This window comes from Octodon degus, unplaced genomic scaffold (assembly GCF_000260255.1).
Source record: "Octodon degus isolate 3935 unplaced genomic scaffold, OctDeg1.0 scaffold00131, whole genome shotgun sequence".
NCBI classification, from domain to species: domain Eukaryota; kingdom Metazoa; phylum Chordata; class Mammalia; order Rodentia; family Octodontidae; genus Octodon; species Octodon degus.
The window spans coordinates 4,165,332-4,172,696 of record NW_004524707.1 but is presented as its reverse complement, the minus strand read 5'-3'; the positions used below and the strand labels follow the sequence as shown (position 1 = coordinate 4,172,696).

At 42.6% G+C, this 7,365-nt stretch overlaps 1 pseudogene; it reads right to left on the bottom strand.

The window, feature by feature from the left end:
* The window catches only part of LOC101591839, a 74,718-nt pseudogene extending 68,448 nt beyond the window's left edge, over positions 1-6,270 (bottom strand).
* Positions 6,271-7,365: the final 1,095 nt, after the last annotated feature.

Here is a 7,365-nt window from a genome sequence, read left to right as displayed (position 1 = left end):
ATATGGCAGACAGGCATCTCAAGGAGAAACAGTTCATAGAGGGCAGAAGGTAGCAAAGCAAGGACCGTAGCAAGGATGGGAACAAAGCAAGACCAAAATCCAGCAGGTAAAATTATGTCCTGCAGCTCCATATCCATCACAGGAGGAAATCTATGGCAAGATGTGAACACCAGAGGGCTTGGGTGGCTCTGCCCCTGGAGCACTGCTGGTCATTGTAATTCCCACAGCTTCTCTCTCGGGGTTGGCTGCACTCCCTCCTTGCAGATTTCCTCGGACGATCTACATTGCTAGTTTCTGAAAACTTCTGGGGTCATCACCACACCTTCAGCTTCAGAGTCAGAATCTCACCTACTGCCCTCTTAAAGGCACACTACCCAGCCTCCCAGGCTTTCTGAATTGTGGGCAAAAGCTTTCTGGATCCCACAACTCTTCCATTCTGTATGTACCTAAACCCAGTACCATGTGCATGGTGCCAAAGGGCACCTGGAGCAGTAGCCAGGCTTCCTTCTCTCTGGGCTGTAGGGTTAGAGTGCCAATGAACCAAATGCTGTGGAGCAACTCCCCTAGGTTGATGCCATTCCAGAACATTGTGCTCTGGGGCACTTTTCTCAAAGTGAAGTCTTTCACTTTTGCAGTTTTGAGGCTGCACATGGTGAATTCTTGCTGGCCATTGTCATGCTCCCAGGCCATCTTGTCTATTCTCCTGTTGCTTTGCAGCAGTTAAGATCTCCTCTGCTCCATCTTTGCAGTCCATAGCTTTGCTGAAGCTTTCCTTTTGGCTGAACTAACACCATTTTAAATAATTCTGCTAGCTTCCTTGTTTTTAATTCTCAAAATGTATGTGGCTAAAGTCCCTAAGAACAGTCATACCATGGCCTCAACATTAGACTGCCTTGAAATTTCTTCTGTAAGGTTAATTAATCCACCACTCTTTATCTTTGTCTCATGCAAGGTCTCTGGACAGGAGCAGGATGCAGACAAACTTTCTGCCAAGGCATAACACACATCATCCGGAGCCTAAGAACCAGTGAATGTGGTCCTTCTCCCAGCAGAAACCTTCTGAGCCTCATCGTTACTGGCAGGATTTCTATCAGCCTTCTGACCAGAGTCTTCCATAAAGTGTAGCCTGACACATTCCAGCTCTGTTCTTTCAGCCAGCATCTCCTAATTTTTCCCAACACTTGTCACAAGTCATTCTCAAAGGCTCCTGAAGCACATGGCCAGTATAGTCACAGCAATGACCCCATTTCTATGGTTCCAAATTCTGTCTCAGCAACGAGAAAGAAGTATCTGAGTCAGTATCTATACTGGAACGTGAGTGTGTGTGTGTGTGTGTGTGTGTGTGTGTGTGTGTGCATGTTACCAGCATATAGCTAGTCAAGGGACACTGCAATCTAAATTGGAAGTGATAAACATGACAGGCAGCCTGTAAGAGTGGAAAACATTAACCTTAGATTCATGCAGACTTCCTTGGTAATCTTGGTCCTTCTGCCTTCTTTGTAACCATAGCTCAATTTCATAATAATTTTGAGATTTACTTTGCTCATTACTACAAAATGTTTAATGTTTACCTTTAAACTAAATACAGAGATTATTAATCAGTAACTACGTTTTTTTTTTTTTTTTCGGAACCGGGGATTGAACTCAGGCCCTTGCACTTGCCAGGGAAGCGCTTATTCCACTGAGCCATCTCCCCGGCCCCACAGAGATTATTAATCATGCCTTTGATTTTCTTATGCTTTGACATCTTGGAGCCTGGCTGACCTGTGATGCACTTGCTCCCCTGAGCTTGTAACAACCTTCCAGAGCTAGCACCCTTGCCTCATACACACAACTTTTCTGCCAGACTCTTAAATGCCAGTATCTTATTCCTCTGCCTAAATTACCCCAGGAGCAGGTGTAAGTTAACTGGACACAGCTCTTCTGGCCAAGCACACTTAGAAATTGTTCCAACTCACCAAACCTAAGCCTTCTAACCCTGCCTCACCTATTCTTTCCCGAGGAAGAACTCTATAGGCTTTTTCTCATAGTTCCATACCCATTCCATCTGCTCCTGATTGTGTACTCCGTGGTGTGGCACCTCTTTCTCTCGAGATCTCTGGGTAGCAACCATCTTTTCAGTGGCATTATCTCCAGACCTGTTGGTCTTACTGTATCTGTATAAAATACAATCTATAGTTTAAATCTCAGCATGCTTGACAAAGCACCTCATATGTAAAGGCTATCAACAAAGTCCCTTCTGTAACATCCTAGATTAAGGTCCTGCTATATGTCAAGTCCCCATGTATATAGACATGAATAATATTTGACTCCCTCTCCAAGGAGCCCAATTAGCATACTGAAAAATAGCAACTATCTGAAGTAGATATGGGGGTTAGAGATTTTTCTGTGACAGGTGGAGGATGACAAAAAATGTTAGAGCAAATGAAGACACAAATTCAAAGTTTTCTGGCCACCAGCCCAGGCCTGGGCTTTCAATGGCATAAATGGCATTTTAGAATGAACAAGTTTGGATTTTAACCCTGGTCCACCTCTACCCGGAGGAAAGAGTGTGTTTGGCTGCCCTTGAAACAGTGCCCATTAGCTCCTGGTGCTCTGAGGGCTGATTCGTGTGGTACTTAAGACAAAATATTCATTTTTCCTTGGCCTGTATTCCACATTCCATATTCATTTATTTTCAATAAACAGTTTCAGATTCCTCATTTTTCCCCCTAAAGCTTACAAATAAATTTTTCTGTCTTGCCTTTCTTGCTACATTTACATAAAAGCCACAGTGAAAAATTTATAACAGTAACGCAAATCTTGGAGAAAACAAAATGCTCTGAGAACAAATGTTACCTTAACCCTTTGCTGCGGAGCAGTGAGTGCCAGGCTGTGGGTCCTCAGCATGAATGGGGACTGGAGAAGCAAGACCCTGGGAGACCCTCAGGGTCCTCAGAAGGTGCTGACACTGGTGTCATCTGGGGAGGGTCCCAGGCCCCTCTAGGAAATTATTTTAGTGGAAGTAAGCATGAATTTAATTGCTAAGTTTTGAAGCAGATGTGTAAATTCTTTGAAAGCTACCTGTTCGAAAATAGTGAAGGAAAGGAATATAGCTGAAAGCAAAATATTACTCATGGAAATCTGAATAGCAATATTTTAGGACGATCACAATTTAACCACTTTGAAATATATTACATGCAAAACACATGTCAAAAGTATTCCTCCGTTCACCCAATGAACATGTAATGATCATCTGTCCCCCAGGATACAGAGCATTCAAAGCACTCCCTGTCCCCAAGAAGTACCCCCAACATAGTATTCATTAACAGAAAATTGATACTCATAAAGCAAATAAGTTCAGTCAAAATAGGTTTTTATTTTATAATACAGCATAAACATGAAAATGAGCACAGGAGAATTAATTTCTTGATGCCTGGAAGTGAAGGAAATCTTTAATTTATGGTCTGTTCAGTTCATAAAGGTTTCTAATTTTAGGCTGAGTCCCCTTTGCCTCAGAGAGAGACGTGATTCAAGCCTTTGTAGTCAATCCAGTCACACACACGGCAACTAGCATGACCAAAGCGCTGCCAAGTCCCCTTTATGAAAGACAGACTCAATTAGGCTTTGCTGACACCTGCGACATTGTCACCAGGCCGGCCTTGAGAAGGACATGCACATCTCTGTCATCTGTTCCTGCCAAGCACTCTTTTCTTTGGACAAGTGTGATGGGCGGATGCAAAGATTATGAAAACTCTAAAAGAGATATGGAATAATGGCTTCTAACTGCTGTGACAAAAAATCAAGTCGTTGAATATAAAAAAGGCCAGTGTTTCGGATTTGGCAGCCCAGTTACCTTAATCTTCCATCTTTAATTCTTTGCCTGCCCCACTTTTGACTCTGTGTTCCTTCATGTAGTCTATAAATTGTCTAACCTCACTGGTGATAAAGAGATTCTCCCACCTAAGGTTGTGCACTGTATATGGCAGACAGGGTTTGAGCGCTGTTCTTCCTCTTCTGGGCTAGGGGTAGATAACATGTCCTGCTAGGGGCAGGTCAGTGGGGAAGCTTCCTGTAACCTCTGCCTGGGGCACTGAGATCTTCCTGGAAATGCAAGCAAACCGAGAAGTGCTCCTTAACAGAGTGCCTACTAGGGTGGCATGAGTTGAGTTGGAAAGAAGATGACCAAGACACTCAGAATAAACACATGCTGTGAAGATGGATTCACATGCCTAAGGACTTTGCTGTGGCTTTGTGAACTGTGTGAGCTTGGAACCAGAGCTGAGCTGTCTGGACAAGAGAAGAGGACCGAAGGGTGCTGTTCTACCTCTGCACGTGTTCCAGGAGGTCAGATTCTCCTGTACCTAACTGTTGGATAAATATTCAAAACCACTTTTATATTTCAGTGTACCCTTAAGTGTGCATTGAACATGTCGGACAACTTATCACTTCAGTGTCCTCAAATCACATGCATTTGACCTTCATAACAAATAACAATGGCAATAGTAACTGCTATTTGTTGACTTTATTGGTCTCACATAAGACTATTCAGAGGATAAATTGTAGATTTTAAATGCTTGGCTTTTAATCCCAGCTCTGTGAGTAACTAATTGTGTAAACTGGATCAAATTATCTAATCTCTGTGTACTCTATTGTCTTCACCTATAAAGAAGAGATAATAGTGAGGAACCTCATATGGTTGTAAGGATGAGTGGAACTGGCATATGTAGAATGTTTAGATGTTTTTGGCAAGTGATGACTACTCTATTTTTTGTATAAAATTATTATTATTCTGCCATTATTATTCTATATATTTCTCACAATCCTGAAAAGGAGATACTGTCTCTACTACTTGGTTAAAAACTTAAGCATCACACCTGTTTCATAATCAGTTGAAGATCAAGTTGTCGAAGACCAACATGATGAGAATTTGTATGTAGGTAGCCAACATGGAGCTTCTGTGACCACTCCTTCTCTCGGGGCAATGTGGTCCTTGAGCCTAGAGGCTCTGCATGAGTCCCCTGGACATACCATAACCTCTCATCATGCCACTTTGCTGGCCCCTGCATCTCCTGGACTGCTCCATTTGCTTAGTATGGTAGGTTACACTCCTCTCTCTCTCTCTCTCTCTCTCTCTCTCTCTCTCTCTCTCTGTAGGTTTGTCTTAGCATTCCTATTTTTCCTAGGTTGCTGTGAACTGCCTGAGACTGAGTTAGGGTCTTTTTATACATTGGCCTCTAGAGAACATTTACTGAGTGGTCCATGCACCAAGAGTTGTCATCTCCAATACCTTGGTGATGAATTCTCACCCCTTTTGATGGACTAGGGATGTCAGTTGGACCTTACATACTAACTATATTTGTTTCCAGGATCCCCTCAAAGACCAATTTTGCCACAGTAGTCAGTTGTGATGCTTATGTTTACCTTGGGACAAATCCCAATTCCGTGTGCCATTGGAAGAAGCTCCTAGGATCTGCTGAAGGGATCTGTCACACATTTGCTGAGACACAGTTTCAAAGAAACAAAACTCATGGTCTAGCTGCATGTACCCAGGCAATGACATATGCATTCATTGTGGTTTTCTAAACCCAGAGATAGGTCTTGCTTTACTTTTAGCAATAACAGTGCTTTATGGTTTACAGACTGCTTTTGCATTTGTCAGCTTTATGGTAACTCCAATAGGTAGGTAATAATAGACTGATACACCTTTTCTTCTTTGTTCTTTTTAGAGAAGTAGTTGAGGAACAACTGAGTGCCAGACTATAACGGACACAGGTTGGAGCATCGCCTCTCTCAATTACCAGCTCTACATCTTTGAGCAAGTCAGTTAACCTCCCCAAGCCTCAGGAATCTTAAGTAACAGGCTATTTTAACCACAACAAATTGAAATTGCCATTTGACACCATCATTTAAACTTCAGAGATGCTTCAATCTTGTTGTGAAATTGAAATGGAAAAGAAATAATGCTAATGAAAATGGGAAAATTTACAAGTGATTAAATTATAGAACACTGATCAAGGAATTAAATTAGTTTTATGGAGTTCACTGGAAAATACTTTCTCCACAAAAATTGATGCCAGCAAAGTTTTACTTAAAAATACTTGCATCTGAAATGCAGTGTGTTGTCAAAATGTAGTTGAGATGGTGGGCACAGAGATCCTGGTCCCCAGTGAGCTTACAACTAAGTTTAAAAACTCTGTGGCACAGTATTTTAAGTACCTCACTGAAAAAGCTAGTCTTTCTGACCTTCAGCTTTGCTCTGTCCATGAAACTGCCTGGTGCTTTTGCCATCCTGGAAGAGGCTCTCAACCCACGCCCCTGCTTGCAGTCAGTGTGCCTGCTTCTAGCTCAAACTGCCATCCTGGGAGTGACACAGATTAGAGCCTAGTGATAAAGTCACTCCCAGGAGAGTCCTTTCCAGGGCTATTATGTTTTATTTACTTCACAGATTTGAATGTTGGATTATAGGAGCAATATCTGGGGACCTGAAGAATACACAGCCCCTGGCCTGGGGAGGAAGACTCCGATGCTGCGAGGACACTGGTACAGAGCCGCTCCTTGCTGCTTTGCAGGCTCTCCATTCCATTCCTATTGACAGACTTCCCACCCCTCATAGATGTAGTACGTCCAGCCCCCAGGCGGAAATTGATCTCCATTGAATAGCAGGAAGTTGGATTTACACTACTGCAAAACAGCCACCTTTTCTCTTCAGATAAGAAAAAAGAAGCAGAGGAGATAGTGAAGAAGACATGTCAATGGGCAAAGAGAGAGAGATGAGTGAGAAGAGAGAAAAATATCAAATATGAATTTAAAAAAGAAAACCATTGAAATCAACTTCCTTCATTCTCCTCAGAGGACAAATACAAGACTTTTAAAAAAGGGTTTCTTTGGCTAGAAGCAAAGAGGCACATGGCAGAACTAAAAATAGCCTAATGACCTTTATTTAGATTTTGATTTTATTTGCTTAAATAAGATCTAAAGGAGAGAATGGAGAAAGCTTGCATATCAGAGCTCCCTCAGATCAACATAAGAACCAGACTGCAGGCTGTGAATGGAGTTTTGGATGAGGGGTGACACTACAGCCAGCTCCTGAGGGTCAAGAAAGGAGGGACCAGCCTCACTCTGGGTACTGGGGACCAGGATGAAGCATCCAGAGGGACACCTACAAGAAATTAGGAGGTAGCAGGAAGAAAGGACTTGGAGTGGTAGGGGTGCCCTGCTGACTTGACATGGGACAAGCTTGAAGACCCTCCTCCCTCAGCCTCTCAAGGGCTGGGATTTCAGGTATTCACCACCATACCCAGAGTGGCCATGTGAAACTTTCAGAAACAAATAACAGAATAAAATTAAGCAGTTTTTCTTGCAGACGACATCTGTGATCTCAAA